This window comes from Triturus cristatus, chromosome 11 (genome assembly GCF_964204655.1).
Source record: "Triturus cristatus chromosome 11, aTriCri1.1, whole genome shotgun sequence".
Taxonomy (NCBI): domain Eukaryota; kingdom Metazoa; phylum Chordata; class Amphibia; order Caudata; family Salamandridae; genus Triturus; species Triturus cristatus.
The window spans coordinates 354392463-354417827 of NC_140594.1; the positions used below are offsets into that span (position 1 = coordinate 354392463).

Consider the following 25365-nt stretch of genomic DNA (forward strand, 5'->3'; position numbering starts at 1 on the left):
ACTTTGTCCTTCGAGCTGCTCTTATGTTGAGTTCACGTTTATAAGCTTCGGCCTTCATGCTGCTCTCCTGTGTGCTTTAATTCCACTTTACGCTCTCTTGTTTGTTCACTTGCACCCTCCTCCATGTTTCTCTGTGTAGGTTTGTTTCTCTCCCCCCTCACCCTCTGTTGTTTCCCCCACCCATGCCCTCCTTGTCACTTCCCCCGCACACCCCCATGTTGCTTCTGCCTGCCCTCAATGTTGCTTCCCCCCACCATTCTGTTGCTCCCAGGCCCTCTGGGTTCAACTTGCATCGCTAAAAAACAGGAAAAACTGAACGCTTGCATCATTTTGTAGACTAAAGTATGCTTGATGCGCACATATACAAAATGACACAGCCGACTATATAGGTTTTTTCCCTGTTCATTACCATGCTGCAGAGCTTTCGAGAAGGTGTGCAGCATGGCTAAACCATTGGCAAAGCCAGCTGATGCCAAGGGTGAGACCTGTTTTAATCATTATTTATGTTTTGTCATTGCATTATGTAGATCTAGAACCTCATTACAAGTGACCTGAGAAATGGGACATTATTTCCCCACCCCTGGAATTAATGATCCTGGGTATAACAGTAATTTGGGGTGGGAAGGGAGTGGGGGACGAGAGCTCAAGGTAAAAAGTAGACATCTCATAATTCTGATGGGGCCAATAAACGTTAATACCAGCCCCATCAAAATTAAAGACCTGTAAAGAGGACCTTGGTGCTACATGTCCTCAAGCGTTAAGCTTGTTTGGCAACTCCACATTCTTCAGTTTTCTGACCCAGTCAGACCCTTACGGCCAGACCTTTCTGCATTGATGTGATCTCTGTAGATATTGAGGTCCTACATTAAAGCTCTGCATCCTTCCCAGATGATTCCATAACCTTCTTGCTGAGCAGAGTTTGTGCTGACATGTTTGCTGACCTCTTGCCATATTTAACATATGCAGCAAGCAATATCCTGAAAATATTCAACGATGTTGCTCTTATTTTCCTTTTCAATAAAACTTTAATGAACTTTATAATTTTGGCTAACTAGCTCACGTGTTTGTGCTCCCACTTGCTATGCTAAATTGTAGATGGTTGGTGGTACCTCAACTTCAGCATCTTCTAAAATTCAGTTGCATACTTGACTTCAGCAAATCTGTCTTGCACCATGAATCCTCTTATTGTCACCTCGGACATGTTCCAGTTCTGTGTTGTCTCATGCACAAACCCATTGCCATGATGGACACAGACAAGTGATTCAAACTCTCATTGGATAATGGTGACGTCTAAACAAATGGTGTGCTTTATCCCAGTAGAGGAATGCCCTGAGAGAGAAAATCACATTTGCCAGTGAGAACAAGTAAATATTAAAAACAGGGAACAGAGCCGAGCCTTGAGGCAGTCAAGGGTCATAAGTGACTAATAAGAATGAAAATATGGAGCGACAACACCACATTCTATATACAGCAAGAATTTTGTTAAAACAGACAAACAACACAAAGAGAGGATCTATCCTATCACACCATGGGCAGTACCTATTGAATGACACAGAAGTCTTTATATGTTTATATGGCCACTTGAATCACCAAACCTAAATCAAGTTCAAATGGCAAGGAATAGGGAGGGCCCGCATTGCATTGGCCTTACAGAGAACAAAGCTCCACCAAGTCTCCCTCACCATCCTGTATCCTATCATAGGGCTCTCTTAAGGGCCCCACGTTGTTGCAATATCAATGTGGTGATAGCAAGAAGACAAATGCAACCAGCAAATATTCGGACAGTGAAACAACAGACCAAGATATGCATCATTGGGTCCATAAATGAAAACAGACCACCTCTGATGATAACAAACCCTGTAGTAACAAACTACGCTGGAAAAGAACCGAAAGGAGACATCATCCATCCCACACCCTTTAATTGAATCTGTGAATTCAAATCTTACAGGTCATCACCCACTAAGCACAGAAACATTCAGTTGGCATTCACAACTTATACCTGCCTATGGATACTGGGTCTGATGTTGAAGTTGGCACAATAGTACTCCTTTGCAACGTTGATAGAGTATCCTTTCCACCAATCTGAAGGTGTGCCTGCCTCTTTTACAGTCGGGTAGATCTTCAGGTTGTAGATGGCGGAGTCTACTCCGTCTCTGCTGCTACAAACTTCCGACGGATTAAGGGCTGTAGGAGGTTTGGTCATGTATCTGCCTGCTCTATTGAGATTGGGCAGAAATATGGGCAGTTTTCACTGCCCATCACACTATGAAAAACATGGTGGTAAGGGGCAGTGAAAACCTTTAAATGACACCCACCCCAATGGGAGAATGCACTCATGGCGAGAGGTTTGTTGTTTTTTTTCACTGAATAAAAATATCCAGATTGGGAATTTTATTTAAAGAAAATATGTTGTAAGTTTGACGTACGTCTCCGTCATGTTGACAGAGCCGTCCATCAGATTTTTTCCAGGAACCGCCATGACAATCCAATGCAAGAGATGTCCACAGGGCAGCTGACATCTTTAAATACGGCGTGCGAAATACCCTTGCCAGGGCTGGAGTAAAGTACTCTGCCATGGCAATAGTAATTATTTCATCCGCCAAGATATAAATCTGACCCACTACATCATGCGCATGATAGTAACTCAGGCCCTGTTCACAAATATGGAGTTGTATATCTCGGTCAGGGGGGTGGGGAAGGGACGATCTACATAAAGGCAGAGTTTCTTGAATTTTTGGTAACTCACAAAAATTTATATTTGTGGACGTTCCAAAACTCTGGTCTGATCCCTTGCCGTCTTCTGCCACCTTGAAAATGATCAGCAATTGACTCCAAACCGTGGCTGGAGCAACTCCTCTTCTACAAATGAAGGGGATCGACATGCACTCACATTTCTTGGTTCTCAGGGGTCTAAGGGAAAAAGGTGTATTTGCAAAGGAGGGTTATTACCCCCTGTGTGCAGTTCTACACTGTGTAGAAATGCACACAAGGGGGACAGGACCCCTTGAAGTTCACAGTAGTATAGCTGCATCTGGCACAGCTTTCCTGGCGTCCTACAAGTAATGTTGGTAAATAGCTAAAAAAGTAGTAAGTCTGTACCCATATGCAGGTGCGCTTCTATGGATGTAGGTGTAGTACTTTTTTTCATGAACAGGGCCCTTAGTTGCGTCATGGGCGGCATGTTGCTGCTTACGTGGAAAAGAAGGGAAACAGAAGTGAGGGGGCAGAAAATGCCATGCATGGAGATTAACATCGTGCAAGTCCTTTTGGGACATAGCCATAAGATGTGCAGTGGAAGTAAACACATCTTTTATCATCGCAGTCATCTATAACAGATCATGCTTCTAAAAAGTCCTTCCACGTCATACAGTGACCCAGGAAACATTTGATGACGGATTCCAACAAATAGGTAGACTTTGCCAGTTACAAATAGTAATTCAGCTCAATGTTATTGTATTATGCTTAGCAAAGTAAATCCAGTATTTGTAAAGCGCAAACAGCTACCCGAAGGCATCCCGGGGCTGGGAGCCGTCGGGAAGATTAAGCAAGCTATTGCCTAGAGTCACATGGTGCTTGGCTGACCTGCCGCTGGTGATCGAACCGTGAGCCCCAGATTTAAGCATCTGTCGCCCTGGCCGCGGTGCCACACCTCTTCCCTATACCTTCCCTACCATTATAAAGTAGAATCAAATCCAGGGCTCCATCCATCAAGCAATGACACCAGGAAGAACCTGGAAACATGAAAAGAAAGGCATGAATCTGGATTAAAAGTAGCAGCACTGACATAACAGCGGAGACAAGATCCGTTTCAAGATGTAGATGGGAGCATTTTCAACAGAGAAATCAAAATAAAAGAGAATACTACAACAACAGCATCAGTAAGGCAACTGATCAACCAATGGACATATCTTGCACTTTCCTCAATCTGACTAATGCAACATTCAGAAGAAATGAACTGGGTGCAACTGCTCTGCAATGAAAATGCTACTGTTCTTTGAATCTGACATCATGGAAATTTGAGAATTTGAGGGTTAAATAGGCTATTTGAGTCCTCTTATGGCTCATGTTATCCATCTCCCTGGGACTCATCCTTTTCATCCTTCAGACCTGTGCATGTAGACTATGTTAGAAAACTGGCAAAGCAAATCTTCTCTGCAAAGCTACTGTTGGAGCATTTGTATGCCTCATGTATCAAGGAATTGTTCTTCTCATGTCATGGACCGCACCAACGCATCTAAAGGGGTACTTTTTGAAGACTTGAAGCTGGAGATGTTTATATTCTTTATTCAGCAGTTTTGTACAGTGCACACCATACCCAGCGGATGACATGCTTCACACCAGGCCATCTTACAAATGACATTTTATGTTATGTTTATGTGATTTATAGAGCGTACAGCTACTCAAGAGTGCCCCGACGCTAATGGAACAGTAAGGGCTCAAGAGAGTTATCTACTGGACAAAGAGCCAGGTTTTAAGCATTTTCCTGAACAGTCTTTCATCATCCATAAGCCTGAGTTCAAAAGGAAGGTTACAGCAACAACACTACAGAATATATCAGACAATAAAATACAAAATAAGGAGAGTATAATCGCATCAATTGTATGCAATGTACAGAATATCCAGGTGGATACTCCCTCATAATATACGTATAAAAGCTAGATATAGTAAGTAGAGGTTGTGGAGCAACGACCAGAGCAAAATTTGGAGATGGGAAACTAGTTTCAAGTCTTGGCATTGGCTCGACATCCTGTGATTGTGGGCAAATGTCTAAATCTCCCTGTGCCTAAAAAAAAAAAAACGAGATACAGTATAATATACAGCGCAAGTCCTGTGGGTATATGGCTGACTGCATCACCACGTTCAGTCCCAAGGTTAGAGTTAGTTGCCCTTCATACATGTCTCTTGTCCTTGAAATGTATCTTTTAGGCTGTGAGGTCACTATTGAACTGCTAACATGCAGGGTTTTTAATTTTTTTTTTATAATATCATAAGACGATAATTTCCTGATCTTTGAAGGGACGGAGTTCCAGTGGAGTGGAAACACTTCCTGAGCAATTTTGTTTTAGTGTCTTTTCACAGTTGATTTATGGGATTTCAAGAATGGGTGAGCCTGCATGCCTTTGAGCATTGACAAGACTCAAATCGCCCTTGACAAATGTCCTGTTAAGTTCTAACTCCTGATTAAACCACTTAGTCAACTATGAAGTGAGGGGCCTCAGCCTCTAACAGTGTTCAAGGGGAAGCCCTGCTCTTCATTAATATTAAACGTAGTCAAGCTATTGGGGAGGGCAAATAGCCTTCTCAAAAACATGTTCTCAGTATTTTGTAAAACAGTACAATTTCCTTCCCTCTATAGACCCAATCCATAAGTCATTAGAGGCACACATTTGGCCTTACAAATCTCTAGCATAGCTGCCCTACACTTATGCCCTAACCTAACAGCAGTCTCAAAAATAGAAGCAATACTTCTTGCAAAAAGTTGTCTCCTTTCCACTTATTAACGCTGTCCAGTTGATAGACGAATCAAACAAAATTCCAAGGTAGGAGAAGGTGCTCACTTTACTCAGCCATCACAGAAAAAAGATCTACGCTTGGTATTTTTAGGGCCGATTTTCCTGTGAAATTTAGAGGCATTAATACTGAAATCCAGGGAATCCATGTAGCCAATGAAGGTATCTGTAAAGAACTGTAAGCCTAAGGCTGTTCTTGTGACAAGAACTGTATCCTCAGCATAATGAAGGGCTGATACAGGCTGCCCACCTAACATAGGCAAATCACAACCCTCTGTGGCTGAGATCTGCTCGGGTTTATTAACATTTAAAGTAAATAAGAAGAGCGGCATGATGCAGCCTTATGTAATCCCCCCTTTGAGCAACAAATGCTCCGTGCATTCACCCTTCTGGCCATACCTTACAGATGAAATCAGATCGTTTGATCCACTGTCCCTTTCCTGGTGTAAAATCATACTGAACCTCAGAAAGCACAGAACTGTCTTTCTCCCAGATTGTCAAAATGGAGGGTATCATTCTTCCTATTACCTTGACCAGTGAATCGATCGTAGAGATGCGTCACGTTGTGTCAGTGCCTGTGAAGCCTCTGATCAGGAGCTGCGACGCGTGGTCCGGTATCGAGATACGTTGAGCTGGGACGGTTGTCGGCGGTGAGATGCGTCATGTTCGGTCAGTACTTGTGAGGCTGTCGAACTGGGGGTCCTGCATCGAGATGCATCGAATTGCATTGCCGCAGAGGAGCCTGCTATGTCCCTGTAGCTCGGAACAGTAGGTCAGCTAACTAGCCCTTGGAGACACTCTGGTGGTCCTGCATTCATTTTGTAGATTCCATACTTTTTACTAAGACGGCAGGGCAGCAGAGCAGTCTCCCTTGCAGGCAGAGCAGCAGGGGAGAGCAGCTGTGCAGTCCTTCTTGCAGCAGAGCAGTTATTCTTCTGAGTCTTCCGTAGATCCAGAAGTGATCTCAAGAGTGGGTCTGGGGGTCCCCTTTCTAATACCTGGTGCCCATGTTGAAATGGGAGAAGCTTCTGGAGTTTCCCCCTACAGAGGTGTCTGGAATTTCCTACCTCCCTGCCTTTGTGGCAGTCTTACTGGAGGGCACAATAGGTTTTGTGTTTGCTGAGCCAGTGCCTTTGAAGTGCAAGTGTGGTAGGTGACAGCTCCGCCCCCCTATCAAGTCAGAGATGCCCTATCCTGCCAAAACTCAGATCCTACTTTGTGGAGGAATACACAAAGGCTAACTACACCTAGTCATGTGACCCAGGAGCAGGCTGCAGACACCAAATGGTTAGGACAAGAAAATGACTACTTTCTAAAAGTGGCATTTTCAGAATTGTGGCTTAAAATCCGACTTAACCATAAAAGAGGGCATTAAATTACATTTCCATGGACACAAAACATGACTTTCCTACATCTCCTAATCAAAAGTTATCACTTATTAAATGTAATAAAGTAGCCCAATCTTATCCTATGAGAGAGGTTGGTCTTACAATAGTGAAAAACAAATTTCAGAGTTTTCACTACCAGGACATTTTAAACATAAAAGTACATGCCCAACTTTTGAAATGCAACACACCCTGCACTATGAGCTATTTTGGGTCTCCCCTAGGGGTGACATGTATACTAAAAAGGAAGGTTTAGACCCGTCCAAAAATGTATTTTGCAGGTCGAAATGGCAGTTCAAAACTGCACACACAAGTTGCAATGGCAGGCCTAAGACATGTTTAAAAAGGCTGCTCAAGTGGGTGGCGTACTCGGTGCCGCAAGAGAGAGTACAAGCACTTTAGCACTAGTCAGCAGTCGTAAAGCGTGCATAGATCTATGACCAACAAAAACTAATTCTGGAAAAACCGGAGGAGTAAGACAAAACGTTTAGGGGAAGGCTGAAATGGTCTAAAAGGCCCACCAAAAATATTGGATTTAAATAGATCCAGCGGGATCCCTTCGATACAAGGAGCTTTGTTATTAGAGCGGGCAAGAATGGCATCTGATTTCTTCCCAGCAACAAAAGGAGAAACTCCACACTCAAAAGATGGAACAGAGTGAGATGCAGAGTCAGAAGAAGAGGGACTTGGGGCATCATAAATCCCCTCAAAGTGTCTGACCCAATTATCAGGGAAAATATGTTGTGACATCAGCATCCTGGTTTCAGGGTCAAAAAGTGGATGATTGACATTCCCCCAGAAACTAGTTCTGTTCCTGAAACTACTAATTGCAGCCAGATCCTGCCATGCCACTTGCTTTAGGAATTGCTTCCTATGTTGCACAACTGATTTGTATAATGCAGAGAGAGAGGCAACTATAGACCTATTCCTCGGGGTCTCTTTAAGAGCTTCTAAAAGTTCATGGTGAGTCGTACTACAAGAATGGTGAATGGTCGAACCATCTGGCAGGAGCTTGCACAGGATGTCTAGTGGAAGTTAGTAAGTAAGGACCTTACATTATTAATAATGATCTCAAATGAGCTAAGTTAGATCTAATCAGGGAGCACATCATTAAGGCACATTGTGAAGGCATGTAAACATGCACTACACAAGTTGAGAGAAAAAGATTCAGTATTGCTTTCCTTGCATCTGATTCTCCGCTATTTACCAAAGGAGCCTCCAATCTCTGGGAAGGGTTTATTGGTTGAACAGTTGTGAGCACCCAGGGTAGCGAGGTTTACAATGGGTTATGGTCCCTCAGTGTCCCAATGGACCTCATAATAAATTAAGTATGGAATCAAAATGGTGGATACAAAAATAAAATCAATGACAATGGAGGAACATCTCCCTGTAAAAGTGGGCATAACTACATAAAGGCCAAGTTCAACTAAACCTTCGCCCAATGTAGATAAATCATAGTCATGGACCAATTAATTTATCAGTTCCCCCTGGGGAGTGATTGAAGCGAGAGTCCGCTACGAAAGAAAAAGTATCCTTGTCAGTAAGGCAACAGTTTTAACAAAGGTGTAGATTGAAATCACCCAACAAGATCACTGGAGTGTAAACTTCAGCTGAGAGTGAGTACTTGTCAAGAAGACATCTGAGAGACCTAGTATGATCTGCAGTGAGATGAGAACTATTGGCATTATAAAAATGATAACAAGCAATCTGCAAGTGCTAGAGAAAGAAAATCGGACCATGAGCAAATTAGATGAGCCAGTATCTAGTAGGTGTAATTTACAGTTTAAACGAAAAGAAACCAAAAGCAGAAGTCCGCTCTTGGCCTTCCTCAACTTCGTACTGTGAGCTGGGACAGAACAACCTCAACAACCCTCTAAAAAAAACTATTGTTTACTTCCCAGGTTTAGAAAGAAAGGCTGTTATTTCTTTTTTAAAGGACAACCAAGTGAGATCATCCTTTTTGTCTCTAATGTCTGCAATGTTCCAGCTCAAAACATCAAGGCTAAATGATGAATTAAGCATTACAGTTGAATCCCTCTGAGTCCTGATCTTCTGAGCTGACGAAGAATACCGTCAATCGTTTACTTCCAGATTGCCCCAAGGAGCAAATGGGCCCCTAGTGGGAATTGTAAAGGAACCTTAATCTTCTGAAAAAGGGTACGTTGGAGCTGTGTAGCAGAGCTGGTATTAAAGGTACAAGATTATAAATGCTTATAAAAGTAACCCAGTGGAAGAGGCACTATGCCAGTGCCAGGGCTTTGATGGAATAAGAGTTCGCTTAGGAGTTTAGCAACACGATGGGCATTGTTGAAATTGACTAGTATACAGTCCCCAGACAGAGATTTGGGACCCCTGCCCAACCAGGAGACCCGTCTGGCCAAGTTGATATGATTGAATAGCAGTGAAGAGAAGCCCAACAGTCCTTTAAACCAATAGATAGCCTTGTTTCTTAATGGGAAAAAGTCCTTGTTAGACCTGGAATCATTTGGCTTGTTTCCCCTGTCATTTTTCTTTCCAACCTCCCGGTTTTGACTCTGTTTTTGCTGGTTTAGTGTCTCTGCGCACTTTCTCACTGCTGTTCAGTGTTAAAGTGCAAAGTGCTCCTGTTGTAAATTGTATTATGGACTGGTGTTTCCTTGATTGGCATATTTGATTTACTAGTAAGTCCCTAGTTAAGTGCACCGAGTGCCAGGGCCTGTAAATTAAATGCTGCTAGTGGGCCTGCAGCACAGATTGTGCCACCCACACAAGCAGCCCTGTAAAGTATTCTCAGACATACCACTGCAGTGTCTGTGCACAGTTTGTAACTGCCATGTCGACCTTGCCAGACCCTAATCTTATATTTCCTTACATGTAAGTCACCCCTAAGGTAGGCCCAAGGTACCCTGGTGGGTAGGGTTTTGTGTATGTTAAAGGTAGGACATGTACTGGTGTGTGTAACATGTCCTGGTAGTAAATTACAGTGGATTTCGTTTTTTACTATAGAAAGGCTATCTGTCCCATAGGATAGAATGGGAGTTTACTTATAACATTCTATAAGCATAACTTCCCTTTGGCGCAAGATAGGGAAATGGAGTTTAGTGTGCCTGGACTCAGAATATAAAAATGCATCCTTTAGTAAAGATGATTTTAATGCTTTGGGTTTGAAAATACCACTTTCAGAAAGTCATCCTGTGTTGCCTCTGCTGGGTTTGTGGATTGACTGTCTGGCTTTGGAGTGACAGGGGCTGTGGATGTGCATTCTCTTCAGACAGCCACTGGGGAGGGTCGAGGTGTGTCTGCCTTTCTTGGATGATTCAGGGCTGGGCTTAATAGATCTGGGCTGCATTTAGAGTAGGGGGAGGAGATTTCCTTGCATCTGATTGGGGCCTGGTCTCCATTGGACAATGCTATCTCCACCTCCTGCCGGGAAGCTGGGCCAGAGAGGACTGCACTCCACGCCGCCTTGATTCACTATGCTGCCCTGGTCTCACCGATGCTGTTGCTGCCTGCTGACTTTGACACCTGTGACCGTATAATGGATGGGGCCCCGCTTGTAAGCCTCACGAAGCACCGCCTCGTTCCACACCGCAGTCTGGGATGACCGATGTCAGCTCCCGGTAAACAGCACTGACGCGTGCACCCTGACCTGTCAGCACTGCAACGAGCACTGCGTTACTCCGCATCACAGCCCTGGTTTCACCGATGCCGCTAGATGACCGTCACTGAGCCGCTTGCTGCACCACGCTTTGAGGGCACCGCATGCCGCACCGCTACACTTTGTATCACAACTGCGACAGTTGCCACGACGACTCGCACCAACGTGATCGGCCGCAACAAAAAAGTACTGTTTACAAGTCGTAAGACACCTTCACCGACGCGGTCAGACGGAACTGTTGTATTCTGTTGTTTTCAATATCGCGGTAGCACCGGATGGAGCTACCGATTCCAAGGCACAGCGTTTTTTAAGGGTATTCTTGCAAAATACATATTTTTAAGTATTGTATGTTGGATTCTTATTGTTTTGGTCTTGTTTTAAATATATAAAGTATTGAAAATTTTTCTAAACTGGTGTGGTGTCCTTTTGTAGTGTTTTCACTGTATTACTGTTGGTTATGTGCAAATGCTTTACACACTGCCTCTGAGATAAGCCTGACTGCTCAAGCCAAGCTACCAAGGGGGTGAGCAGGGGTTATTTTAGGATTGTAACTCCCTTACCCTGACTAAGAAGAAGGGTTCCTACTTGGACAAAGGTGCAAACCATTGCCAACTAGAGCCCCCATTTCTAACAGTCTTTTTGTGTACTAAACTTCAGAGTTGGAACATTGGCCAAAACAATAACAAGTGTGGTAGCAGCTGGAGGGAGATCTAGCGAATTGTTCAATGGTGCAGTGCCTTCATCAAACACCCCCATGTCCATATTAGTCACTTGGATTGGGTATTATGGTTTCTTTGCCACCGGAAACAGTTATAGAGTCTACTCTCCCATTCTTGGAGACATGATCCACTCTTGTACGATGGATGACATTCCTTATTGCTCTGGTAACTGGAATCCACCTTATCAGAAAATAAGGTGGTTTCCAGGATTCCAAGGGGAAATGCTTAGGCACATCTGGTGGATGTACGCCAGATGTGGATATTGCTACAGAAATCCTTGTTTTATTATGGACTGCTTTACAAACAAGAGAAGAGGGAGAAACAACACTTAAATTGTGAAAAGGCCTTTTCAATTTTAGTGAGCCTTGTATAACATGTAGTAAAAGATTTGACAATACGACTTTCAAGGTCCATGAGAACATTAATCAGTTGAGTATTACTCTGGACAGAGGTGGAACCACTTTCAGCAAAACTCAAAGATAGAGCTTTGACAGGCACTGAGCACTTAGTTTTTCTCTTTTTCTGGATCAGAGCATCAGAGGCAATATAAGCAAGATGGCAAGGCTCACAAGACTAATGAACCAGGGCTTCAGCTACACAAATATTACGAGGATCTAGAGGGTTAGCGTTTGAAGTGACACTCGGATAAGCCGTAGGTGAGGCCGAGGGGTTTTTAGGAGGACTAATGCTAGGAAGATTGGGCGCACTAGCAGCCTATCCCAGTTCCTCTTCAAAAGAGGTAATCTCCTCAGAAATGGCTCAAATGGCAGAAGTTAGAAAGGTCAAAATGGAGCCTTTGCAGGCTCACTTCTGGGCTGATAAAACAGGTGAACATTTTTGCTTACCCATCTCACACAATTAGTGGCAGCTCCGCCGCGAAGGCGGAGGAGCTTCGCCCCACAAAAGAAAATGAAAAATAAAATGATAACCATCGTTATTATCATTTTAGTTTTCCTACTTCAGTCAGTGGCTCTTGGGGCGGGCGGAGCTTGCTAGAGCTGGGGGAGGAGTGGTTTACATTCCCTAAGTGCGCAGGACTACTTGGGCGCCCCTCTTGTGACGGCCAAATTGCTCTTTGTAATAGTCCTAGTACTTTGCATGTTCCCCAACAGGCTGCATTACACAGCTGGTGAGGAAAATGCCCAGCCTCCCATTCCCGGTCTGTGCGCCGAACCTCGGTGCTCAGACCACTCACAACGCTGCATTGTAGCGTTGTGATTATCTCATGATAGCTTCGGAGCCAGAGTGCTTCCTGCTGCCGGCCTGGACTGTAGGAAGAAGGAAGATGACGGAGGAGAGGCGGCGACCGGCCGTTACAGGTATTTATTTTTTATTTTTTCGTCCTTCCCCCTCCCCACCACCCGGGTCCAGTAGCAGTCGCTACTGCATACAATCTTCACTGAGGTGGTGCCAAGAGGAGTGGACGAGTCACAGTCGGGGAGAGACGGTCCCGCTCTTGGCCTGGTCTTCGCCTGGGCACATCCTGCGTGCCTCAAGCGATGCAGGTCTTGAGCATGGCTTTAAGGGCTCCTTTCCTCAGGCTTCAGGGCATTGTAGTAATTGCAGTCTGGTCCCCCATACAGCAGGGCAGAAGATAGCATGTTCCTTGCTATGGGACGTGAACCTGGCTTTAAAGGCTCATTTCCTCTGCCTCCAGACCTTAGGGGATTGTGGTATTTACAGACCGTCCTCTATCCGAGCAGGGATGAAGATAGGACATTATAAATGCTACTAAACTTAAAACAAAGAGAGCTTCGTACCAGGAGGGACTCCAGGATGAATGTAACAACACCTGAGGGGGTTATATTCCTATCTGGCCTCTACGCTGCCTGGGTTTGGCTGGCCGTACTGGGCATCAGGCTTTTCCCCTGGAGGCTGGAGTGGTGGGTGCCAGTTTTGTTACTGGGAGCGGTTTTGCCACGGTACTGTAATAGCGACTCCTAGTAACAAAAGCAGCAAACAAAGATAATTCACTCACTTTCGTTTCTACCCTCATGCGGCTAGCCAGCACTTCACACTTGCACCACTCCCCCAAAAAAAGTGGTCAGACTCTCTCACTAAGCAGCATGCGGGGGCTGGTCCGACAAAATTGCCAGGGCTGCTTTAGGTTCCCAGTCCAGCCCTGTCCGCTGCTAGTCTCAAATACCACAAACATCTAGGGGCAGCTCCTCCATTTTACGGAGGAGCGTCGCCATACTGCATTCTCACAGTGCGAGAAGCAGAAACATAAAATGGTATTTTAAATACCATTTTATGTTTCTGCTTTCTCGCACTGCGAGAAAGCAGAAGGGTATGCCTGGTTGGGGGTGGGCGGGTTGGGAAGGAGTGGCTTCCCCAATGCTGTGGGCCCTGACTGTTTGGTCGGTCCCTCTGGGGCTGACCAAACCAGTCATGCTCGCTCTGACTTTTCTCTATGTAGGCTGTATGCAGACTATATAGAGAAAATGTCCTCCCAATAGGCGCCCGGCTGGGCGTCGTCGCCACCAATCCCAACGCTGCCATTGCAGCGTTGTGATTGGCTTAGGGGAGGGATGCTCCCTCTCCTCCTCTGCAATCCGCGCGACTCCCCGCACGACCCCCCCAAACCCGCGAGTTATGCTGGCCGCTACTGCAAACACAGACACCTGATGGTCAAACTTTAATTAGTGAAGAAAACCACAGTCTCATGCCATGCTCCAATTAACCTAATCTATTGTGTTTTTTTCTTTTCTTAAATAGGGACATACTCTCCTGGACCGATACACAATTGTTCTCACTTATGCAAAAATTGAACTATTTCAGTTTACCATTAGCAGAAATGCGAACTACACACACCCTGTTTGAAAATAAGCAGGTCTTGATCCGGTGCTCAGATATCAACCTCCATATTGTCGGAATATTGTTTGTTATTGTTTGCCTGAAGGTCATAAAAATGTCTACATGTCTAGAAAATGAACACTGATACAATGGTAACATTTCTGTTGCCTACAACACAACTAGCTGTAGTGCCTGTGTCCTGTATTTTATTCCACATGTTGACGGTGCTGCTGTTTTTTTTATTTTTTATTTTAGAAGCTTAGAACAGCACACATTTCTGCATGCCTCTTGATTCAAGCGTTAGCACAATAAACTCAGACCTATTAACTTTGCCAAAGCCTGTATGATAGAAGTGAGCAAGACACAGCTAATAACAATGGACTGTAGCTGCGCCTAAACTTGGCCTGCATTACCCTCTGCTGCCGTAGTGTGGAAATACTACTTTGAAAAGAGAGAAAACATATTCTTCACCAGTGCATTCTGCCATGTTGAACACATTTTTACATTACAGGACTGGAACAGATGCATTCCTTTCCTGTCTGGCAAAACTATGCCCCAGAAGCCATATTAAGCCTCCGTGACACGACGATCAGTATTGTTCATAGGTTGTTTCTTTTTCTTTTGATTTGAGGAATAATGAGGCTCTCCTTTCAAGATCCTTGGGGCTTTATGGTAATACCGCGATTTCAGTAGTAGTCTTATCCGAATTGATAATTGTGAGATTACAGCAAATTTAGAAATAAATATGGGACACGAGACCCATTTAGGGCCATGCGTAAGAATATCTGGTCGCAAAATAGTTACAAGTAAGGATTTTTAAGACCCAACCTTTGTATTAATAGGTCGGTTCTTAAACATCTAAATCATAGTGGGTTGCAATCCAACCTACTTCAAGAATATTAATGAGGTAAGCCACAAATTACTACTCCCTACGATTGAAGGCCATCATAAGGATCAGCAGACCAACATGTTTGCGATTACAGTTCAATAAAGTAAGCAGCCTTTATTTCTTAAAAGGAATGCGACTTTGTTTAAAGAGAAACGTTTTTTTTTTTTGTTTTTAAGTATGTGTTTAAGACTTGGTAGGGGAGTTCTGCCTACTCTTCAACATTTTTTTTTTAACATTCATAAAGTGGAAGGGATCCCAAAGGACCCTTTTGTGAATAAGTTACCATCGCCTTTGAGGTGCTGTTAAAATATCAATGCTTTGCGATCAGATGTCGGTCGCAAAACATGGATATATTCGATACTTATTTGTTAATTGAAAGACTCACCTACATCTCGCCCCTTCCAGATAATGAATCTATATCCTTTCGGATTCCATTTTAGGAGTCCAAAAATTCTTTTCCGACTACTAAAATGGGATTAGTACATAAGAAAAAAGCATTTAAACAGTTGCAAACACCGAATTGAAGCATTTGGGACATTAAAGTGGTTAGTATATTCGGCCCTTAATTTTGTATTTGCTGTAATATCTGGGTTTTTTCAGAATTTAGCACCGTGAACTTTGCTCCTGCTAATGGGCAAAGACTTTTTTATACAGTGTAGTGGTATCATAATATTGTTGATGAGTTCATACTATATTTTTCTATATACAAAAACATGCGAAATGCATGGAATCCCGCTTCTTGCATATTTAGAAATTTTTTACATGTTTTGGTAAACTCCTAAAGTACCCCTTCAGAACCTTGGTATGTGCTCAGCCTGCTATGGAGGTTGTTTGACCAGGAGGCAACAGAGGCTCTGGGATAAAGGTGTGTGCCTTCTACTTCCAGTGGATTAGCCACTGTGCAGGAAAAAGGCACCAGGAAGCCTCTTTTTTTTTTTGGCAGTTTTTTAGGTCTCACCTAGCTGCGTGCATGCGCTGCTCTGTGAGACTTATTGTAAGGAGCTTTCAAAAACTCACCACACACGGGTAACCGCAAGCAATAGGCCACACACGCACGAGCGTGGCCTTTTGCTTGCGGTTACCCGCATGGGCGCCATATGTTTTGAATTGTCGTGCCCAGACACGGGTGCAATAATTCAAAACATATGATCTGGTGCTCCCTGTCGCGTGCTGGTGCCATGGAAATCTAAAGTCAAGCCAGGGGCACTCGAAGAGTTTGTCTGTATCGAGGAGGTGCCTTTGATCTTCAGTCGGTAATTTTGGCTTTACCAGTCACAGCCTCTACCAATCAGAACCACCCATCATGTCCTCGTGCTTTGCAATATCTGGGTTGCCGCCAGGTTACATAAATGAAGACAAAAAGCTATTGAACTGTAAAGGGCATGGCGGCTCTTAGCAAGATGTTGATACACGCCTTGCGCTGTAAATAATTGCAATTCATTTTCTGCAATCGCTTTTCGAAAATAATTTACAGGCGCTTCACGAGGCTTCGTGACCTGTAATGCGCTCTGCTGCACGCCTCTTTCTGTGAAATGTGCCAACTGGGTCACAGGGTAGGAAATGGAAGAGGTCAGAAATCGTGGTGATTTCGTAATTGCGCTCATGACTTCCTTAACACCTGAAAACCATGCTCGTATTTGGCACGTGAAACGCCACGGGAGACTCAGAACCGGCTAATACGAGTTCTGCGATATTCTGATGAAGCAGTGAATTGGTGTGTGATAATGTACTCGACATACATGGCGTGACTCCTTCCCTGACATCAATTAGTGGCCATCAGGGGCAGCAGTAAGGTCCAGACAGGCCTTTTATTCCAACGAAGATTTCCCTGCTGGGCTGGAGCGGTTGGAGCCCAGTCCACTCCTGGTGCCTCTGTCACTTTACCCTGCTCCCCGGGCTTAATTGCAGCAGGCAAGGTGAGGCTTCAAGAGAGAGAGAGAACGAGTGGGAGGAGGAAAGCACAGAGACCGCGAGCAGAGAGGAAGAAGAGAGAGAATGGCTGGATGAGAAAAGATGGTGTGAGGAGACAAAGGGAGTTGGACTGGTTTGTGCATTTTGGCCAGGGCTGCTTTTGGTTCCCCAATAAGGCCCTGTAAGCAAATGCTACCCCTGGCATTGCCTTTGCTTAGTGGCAGTTTGTAATGTGCAGCAGTGGTGAGGTGGGCACACACACAAGCTCTTTCACACATGCACACATATACCCAGCACATACAAACACACACATTCTTTCACAGCATGCACACTCAAAAAAATAAACAAACGTTCATACACACACATGCACGCACCCAACATAAACAAGCATTGGCATAGCCAATAGGTCTCGCCTTTGGGACCTTATAAGTGTTTAGCCATGCAACACTTGATGTTGTTGCACCAAGGATATTGTGCTGGATAACTTAACACTTATAAGGTCCCAAAGGCGCGACCTATTGGCTATGCCAATGCTTGTTTTTAGATTGCATCAACTCGACCTGAAGGTATTGGAGGGTATTACATGAGTACTAATTACATTACATAAAGTCATATTCATTCTTTTGGTTGCATTGGCGAGATTAAGTGATCTGCCCAGAATCACAAAATGTTGAGCCGAAGCTGAGACTGGAACCTTGTTCCCCCAGTTCCAAAGTCGGCTGCTGTGGCCGTTACACCACAACCTCTCCTACTTTAAAGTAAGAGAAGCAGTATGACCCTCAAAGCAGTATTTTCTCATCCTCTCCATGACTATGCCGTGGCAGTCTTACCTGAATTTTCTTCTTTAACTGCATCATAGCCACATGGATATCCAGTAGAACATTTCTGGGCTGGAATAACTTGACGCTATCAAACAAACATGCTTTGGCAAAACCATTAAGTCTGGTTTGGCAAGGTGGTTATTTTTTTTAAACTTTTATACTGCATGCATATGACTCAAAAAAGGAAACATGCCACCATTTAACCTAAGCAACCATATGCTTGCAAGAAAAAATTTAAATGAAAAAACAAATCCTTAAATACATTTCCAAGAGTAGTACCAGTGTCTCCTAGCATTCATATGTGTTATATAAACTATATTTAGTTGTACTGCACACTACAGGGTAATATGAACGTTATTGATTCTAAGGAAGTGTACTGTTGACTTTGAATTACTGTCACCAGAAGACACAATTTAAATGCCAATGGATGTCTTAAAAAATTAAAAAGGATAAAGAATGGAAAGCAAAATATCAACAAAGAAAGATTCGGCCTACCGTTCCTTGTTCTGAGGTGCACATCTTTTAAGGCAGATGTGCACATCTTTCTAGGCAGATGTGCACGTGAACAGGCAAAATGCATTACTCACAATGCAAGAGAGTCAACGGATGAAGTGGGCTGACTCATAGCCATATGCTGTATGCTATGGTGGGCAGACGCAAAATGTGAAAGACAATTGAACAAACCAATGGATGAAGAGGACTGACCCAAAGTCTTACGATGCATGTATATATGTTTTTTATTTTTCATTGATCAATTATTTATAGCATAAGGCTGGCGAGAGCGCTAACGAAGTCTCTAGGCTAGACCTAAGAGGCGTTAAAAATACAGAGGCAGCCTTACTGCTGAGTCTGATGAACTACTGACCGTCCTCATTTCTTTCAGTACATACAGTTGTCATAAGCATGTTTATACCCTCGTATGTCATGTGCTGCCTCACTCTAAATACAGGACTCATTTTTTGATGTGGTAGTGATGTTACTGCAAGTGACTGCGGTTTTATCACCAGATTTAGTGGTTTAAACACGTATCCCTTCGTTTTCAAAATTTGTCCAGGATACGGGGTGACCCGAAGTCCGCTGACCTGTCCCGGTGATCATTGAGGCCGGACTCGCCCGCTGTCGTGTGGAGTGCCCGGTGGGTGCAGTGGCGCCGTTAAGAGGAATCTGAAGCTGTGAACGTAGACACATTACCAACGGTGGTCACTGAAACTAAACTCCCACCCCCCGGCTGTGTGGAGTGAGTGCCCTGTGGGTACAGTGGCTCCGCCGAGAGGAATTCGAAGCTGTGACCGGAGACCTACGGCTGCACGATCCAGTATCTGCGTTGAGGGCAGAATCTGCATATCGGAACACCGGCGCTCTGCGGATACAAACGGCCTAATTAAGGCTCCAATGAGGTACAATATCGGCAGCAACTCTGCTTAATGGCTCTCATCCTCGGTGACCATTCGTTTAAATGGCCTGACCCTAAAATGGCGGTGATTTTCGTAACACGGGGAGCGCCCCAACCCCTACTGCATAATTACGCGGTAGCACTGCAGATAAACCGAGCATCTAATACTGAGGCAGTACCTGATAGGTATAAGGAGTGAGTCACTGAAAAGCCGATCTCTTCAACACAGCGTTTTTCATGGGTGCATCGCCTGACCTTAAAATGGCGCCCACGCACTAGATATTATCTTTTTTAACAATGGATACGATCGTCTACAACTGGCTATTGACCTCTGCGGATGTGGTACCTGATATCTACAAGAAGCGAGCTACTGCCAAGCCGATCATTTCAACACGGCATTCTCATGGGTGCAACGCCTGAATTTAAAATGCGCCCCTGTACCAGCTCTGGGCGATCCTTTCTGTGATCAAGTGTTTTACAACTGGCCATTGATGTGCATGTTTTCAGTACTGATGTGGTGCCTGGTGATAAGAAGGAGCACTTCTTCGCAAGGCCAATTTCACCGCCAAGATGATATTGAAGAGAGCGCTGCCTGCCCCTAAGATGGCACCCATTACTCCGATCTTAGTATATTCAATCAGAGTCATGGCCGTCTGACACTGTTGGAATGAGAGGGACGCAAGATGCCCGCCAAGAAGGAACACCCAAAAAGAGCTATATGTTGTGGAACCACGATAATCATAATAATCCTATCATAATCCCAGGCACACACCTGTCCGTTTCCTAGCTTGCCAACAGAATTCAGGCTAGAGTGATACCTGCCCACCAAGCCTGATGAGTTGTGCCCACTGCGAAACACGACTTGCTACAACGCCGGATCGGAAGCACTGATACCAGATGCCAGCAAGATGGGGATCCGTACCCCTGCCCCTCCCTCCCACCCTGGGGAGACCCCACTAGTGGAGACCTCCTTGTGGAAACCGGTTCAATTGTGCACAAATGACATCAAGACTCCCACTGAGGCAAGATGCCTCTTGACACATCTACCTCCCAATGCCCCCCTACAAATAACCTGAAAACCCACAGCCCTAACTCTTTCTCCATTATCTTCCCACCTATTCTCTCAATCAAAGCAAAAAGAAACTTCAATCATAGGTTGATAGAAAATTCCCGGAAACTCTCATCGCTGATATATACCACTGCTCCTCCAAAGGACAAAAGAAAATGGATCTCATCTTCCACACCCAACGACCCGCAAAATGGAACACCATACTTAGATCCCACCTCCACATATCCAAAACAACTAGCACCCCTCTCAGCTGCAAACTGACTATCTACAACTAGAAACACCCTTCGCGCAGCGGCAACACCTCTGCCACCATCTACAGCAACGGTATAATCCTGATTCAAGCCAACAACACCAACCTAGACTCCTTTGACTCCCTGTTCCACACGCAGCAGAATGCCATCACCCACTTACAATATAATCACCCACTCAACCCCCTACCTCCGATCCCCCTTTCCCCTAACCTACCACCCCCCCACGCAAATTCACAAAGCATTCTCCAGGTGCACTCCACCAAAGCCAATCTCACTCCCTCCAACGCCTTCCTCTCAACCAGAGCATCTCTGAGATGTGTCTCTTCTAAAACTCACCGCCCCCTCACAGACACCTTCCCCTCCCTCCCCTTTCCCAGAAACTCGGCCTTACGGACACCCAGGGGAATCGAGACACGATTAAACTCTCCCTACTCTCACCTCACAACAGTACGCAACAAACCGCTATTTCAAATGCAACATGAGCACTCCCTCCTCATGCCCTCGGCCAACCACAGGAGCAACACAGGTGCCAATGATATAATAACTCACCCTCTCACCGACAGGCTCACACCACACCCAGACTATCCTGCACAAGGCATCTCAAATCTAAACTCTCCTGACTCACTGAATATGTCGTTAAGACTCTCTCGGTGGAAAGCCAACTTGAGATTATAACACAGGGACTAAGCAAAATACTATCGAACATCACCACGCATCTGGAGCCTATCCAACTCTTACACTCCCGTCCCACTGTCCCCCCCCCCCCAAAAAAAAACACAAGTCCTCACAATCCACGGGCATACAACTGGATCTCAATCCCCCTCATTAACCAGCCTCATAAACCCAAAAGAATAAGTGCCGCAATGTCCATGAAAGAGGCGACTGTTCTTGCTAACTCCTATGACTCCTCCACAGCTAACAATCCCAACTACACGATCCAGTTAATCATGGGTTCCGGGCGAGACCAGACCACACCTAGAACAGAGAGGCCGCCAGCCCTCCCCGCACACATTCCCTTGGGCCCTCCTCCTATGAAACCTGCCAACAAGACAACGACCCACTGCATGCTTATAAACTGCAGATCTGCGACTAAACACGCAGCAGTACTGGCGGAAATCTTCCTAACCCATGACATTGCGTTCATCACAGAAACTTGGCTGAAAGAATCCTCTTTACCTATCCTTGACAGGCTTGTGCCCTCCTGGTTCTCAATCATAAACAAAGACAGGAAGAACAACCGTGGCGGGGGTATTGCAATCATCCACAAGAGCAACATCTCTGTGGCCGAAATCGACTCTCTCTCCTACACCACATTCGAATATCTACCCGCCACCATTAAGACGAAGGATGACAAAACGATTCATTGCCATCTCCTCTACCACCCGCCTGGCAACACACCCCCTTTCGGAGAACATCTCTCCGACCTGATAGCAGACTCCTCTCTCCTAGACTCCGGCAACATAATATTAGGGGACCTTAACCTACATTGGAATGATGCAAATAACACTCTGATCCAAGCCCTAAATGATCTTCTTCTCAATAATATTCTTACCCAACACTGCACAGTGCAAACGCATAAAAGAGGCTCAATCCTGGACGCCATTATAGCTCAGAAAGATACAGTTACTGTTGACCCCATCCTCCCTGACGACTGGTCAGACCACCGCATTGTTCTATTTCACATCAACCATCTGTCCCACTGCCCTACCCGTCCACAGGATACCCTTCATTGGACAAGAAATCTAAGTCGGATTCCCATTGCTGACCTGGAAGAAAGGGTAAGAACACTACTCCCCCCTAACTCAAACGAGCTATCGGCAACTTAGCTCACCACTCACTACAACACAACAATGACAACCATACTAGACTAAATAGCCCCCCTGAAGCAAAAAAGAGTCAGGAACAACCCATCGAGAACCTGGTTCAATACAGAACTCTGAAAGAAGACATCTCAGACCAGCGGAAAGACTCTGGATGAACAACCCATCCTCAACCCACCTTGACGAGCTCAAATCAGAACGCAGGAAATACAATAAGCATATCAAAAATAAAAAGTCCACCTTCTTCCGTAGTGCACTAGACAACGCCAAAAATCATCCAAAAAAACGATTCAATCTCATCAAACAACAAACAGCCAAACCTCCCACATCAACCATACAGGCTTCCAAAGAACTATGTGACACCTTTGCTAATTTCTTTCACGATAAAATCACCAAGATCGAACGCTCCCTTGATGAACACCTCCTGGCAACTAACGATAACCTGCCTCCCAGCATTGAAGGAAATAACCCTCCTCAGCACCCTCCGTGCAGCTGGAAGACATTCAACCACATTTCTGATGGATACATCTGCCAGTGGATTCCTCACCTTGTGAATATCCCCTGCGCCAGCAACATTCGGAAACTTTTGTAGCAGTCCACGCCGATGAGGTCGAAGACGACGTCACAGAGACACGGCTCCGCACGCGACTCCGCTGACGTCACCGGCTCCATAAGAAGACCTCGTCGGCGTGATGACGTCAGTTCCCTTTTTTCCGCGCTGACGACGCCAACGGATTTCGGGAATCGTTACTAGTAGCTTTACTTGTTACTTTGTGTATTTTCTGGATTTAGCTGTCTTTCTTCGGGAAGATGTCGCCAAGGAAGTCGGGTTTCAAGCCCTGTCGAGAATGTGGCAAGCACATGTCTATGACCGACCCACACGAGGATTGTGTTTGATGTCTTTCATCCGACCACGATGTGGATGGTTGTTCCAGCTGCCGCAAGTTGAGCTCGAAGGCTCTTAAAGAAAGAGAGGCGAAGCTCTTCATCGCTCAGATGAAGAAGAAGGAAAAAAGAGGAAGAAGGAAGTCTGGATCCAGGTCGAGGTCGAGGTCGGCGTCCAAATCAACTTCGGGGCATGCTTCGAGAAGTAAGAAGCATAAGAAGAAGAGGAGGCATTCTTCACATCATCACTCCGATAAAGGTTCGGCTCCGAAGTCGAAGTCGCCTACTCGACGTCGGAGAGAGTCAGTGTCTCCTTCTCCAGTCCCGACTTCACCTCCAGCTCCTTCTTCTCCGGTGACTTCGCCGGCTCCGGCTACATCTCCGGTGCCGGTGTCATCCCCGACGCCGGTTCCATCTCCGGCTCCAGCTTATTCTCCGGCTCCGTCTCCGGCCCCGGTTGAGGATCTTCAAGCTCCGGGTGAGACTGTGACGCCGCTTGTTCCACCGTCGGCGCCGGCAGGCCCGAGTCCGGTGATGCCTGACCAGTATCCTGCATTCCCTGGTCCAGGTCAGGACCCCACACATTATCTAAATGCCATGTATGGGGTTTTTTCAAGGGCCATGTATACCTCTGGTGCACCTGTGGGTCCGATGGGTCCGATGGCTTTTAATTTGGGAGTGCCGCAGGTCTACCCTCAAGCTCCATTCATGCCATTCTTTCCGGCGATGCCGTCTTGGCAGCTACCGGTGCCGAGAACATCGACGCCGCTTCCCTCTTCACCGGCGCCGACTCGACTTCGTTCGATGCCGGCTGTTCCTGCGGATCCGCGTTCGACGCCGGCACCGTCGGATTCGAACACGGCGCCGCCGACGCCGCTGGTACCGATTCGTTCCAGAAGGGAAGCACAGAGAGTGGTGGATGAGAGAAGGTTTCTTTTGGAAGAGGCTGAAGAGGGAGAGTTAGTTGAATCTGATGAGGTGTTTGAAGAGCTAAAGGAGGCAAGTGGACTGGATTTGTCTCCAGAGTGGGAAATCACTCCACCATCAGATGAGCCCTCTAAAGATGCAGTGCCGTATCATGCGGTCATCAGAAAAGCTGCGGAGTTGTTGGACCTTCAGTTACCAACCACGGAGTTCAGGTCTAACATTCTTACTGAGGTACTGCATTCGCCTACCGCAGTCTCGGAGCCTTTGTTACCCTTTAATGAGGCCATTATGGACCCTGTGCTAGAGGTATGGCGCAAGCCTTTTTCAGCTCCTGCGGTCTCCAGGGCAGTCGCAAGGAGATATAGAGTGGCTCCAGGGGATCCTGAATTTTTAACTTCACACCCATCGCCTGAGAGCTTGGTAGTTCAGACGGCTTGTTCGGAAAGATCAAAGGGGGCCTTTCCTCAGGTTCCAGGAGACAGAGAGGCCAAAAAGGTAGACCAATCGGCCAAAAAGGTCTTTTCATCAGCCAGTATGGCTCTTAAGTCGACAAACGCGACGTGTTTGTTGGGGCGCTATATCCACGCGCTCATGGACTCAGCGAAGAAGTTGGCACCAAAGCTGTCGGAGGAGGATAGGGCCGGCTTCAATGAAGTTCTGACTGATGCCCAGGCGGCTGCACGCCAAGTCATTCAAAGTGGACAGGACACAGCAGACTCAGTTGCCAGAGTCATGGGGTCTTCTGTTGCCACCAGGAGGGGTGCATGGCTAAAGTCCTCTGAATTCTCTTCGGATGTGCAGTCGACTTTATTGGACTTGCCTTTTGATGGGTCTGGTTTGATTGGTAAGAAGGCGGATGCTGCTCTCGAACGCTTCAAGGAGAGTAAGGCTACGGCTAGGTCGCTGGGTCTTCAATCCCAGCCGAGAGGATCTTTCAAAAGATATAGGGGCTTTGGAAGGGCGACTTTTCGCTCTTATAGACCGACCCAGCAACAGCAGCAGCAACAACAGCAAGGTTCGTTGTCCAAGGGATATAGAGGAAGAATCAGGGGTCGCTCACGTGGCCGTCAACTCTCCTCCTCCCCTTCCTCTTCCTCAGCCCCTCCCACCACCGCAAAGCAGCCCTAGATTCGACATTCCGGATCATGTTGGTCCTGTGGGGGCCGGCTTACCCATTTTCTGCAAGATTGGGAATCTGTAACTACAGATCTCTGGGTTCTGGATCTTGTAGAAAATGGGTACGCCCTTCCCTTTCGGGAATTCCCTCCAAATTACCCTCCTTGTCAAGGGGCTTGCTCGGAGGACCACCGTCTTCTCCTGCAGGAGGAAGTCCTGAAGTTGTTTCAAAAAGG

The 25365-nt window shown here is 45.8% G+C and overlaps 1 protein-coding gene across 2 annotated transcripts in view; it reads left to right on the plus strand.

Annotated features, from left to right (window-relative positions):
* The window catches only part of CCDC60 (coiled-coil domain containing 60), a 639895-nt gene that overhangs the window by 367344 nt on the left and 247186 nt on the right, over positions 1–25365 (plus strand). The window lies entirely within an intron of this gene.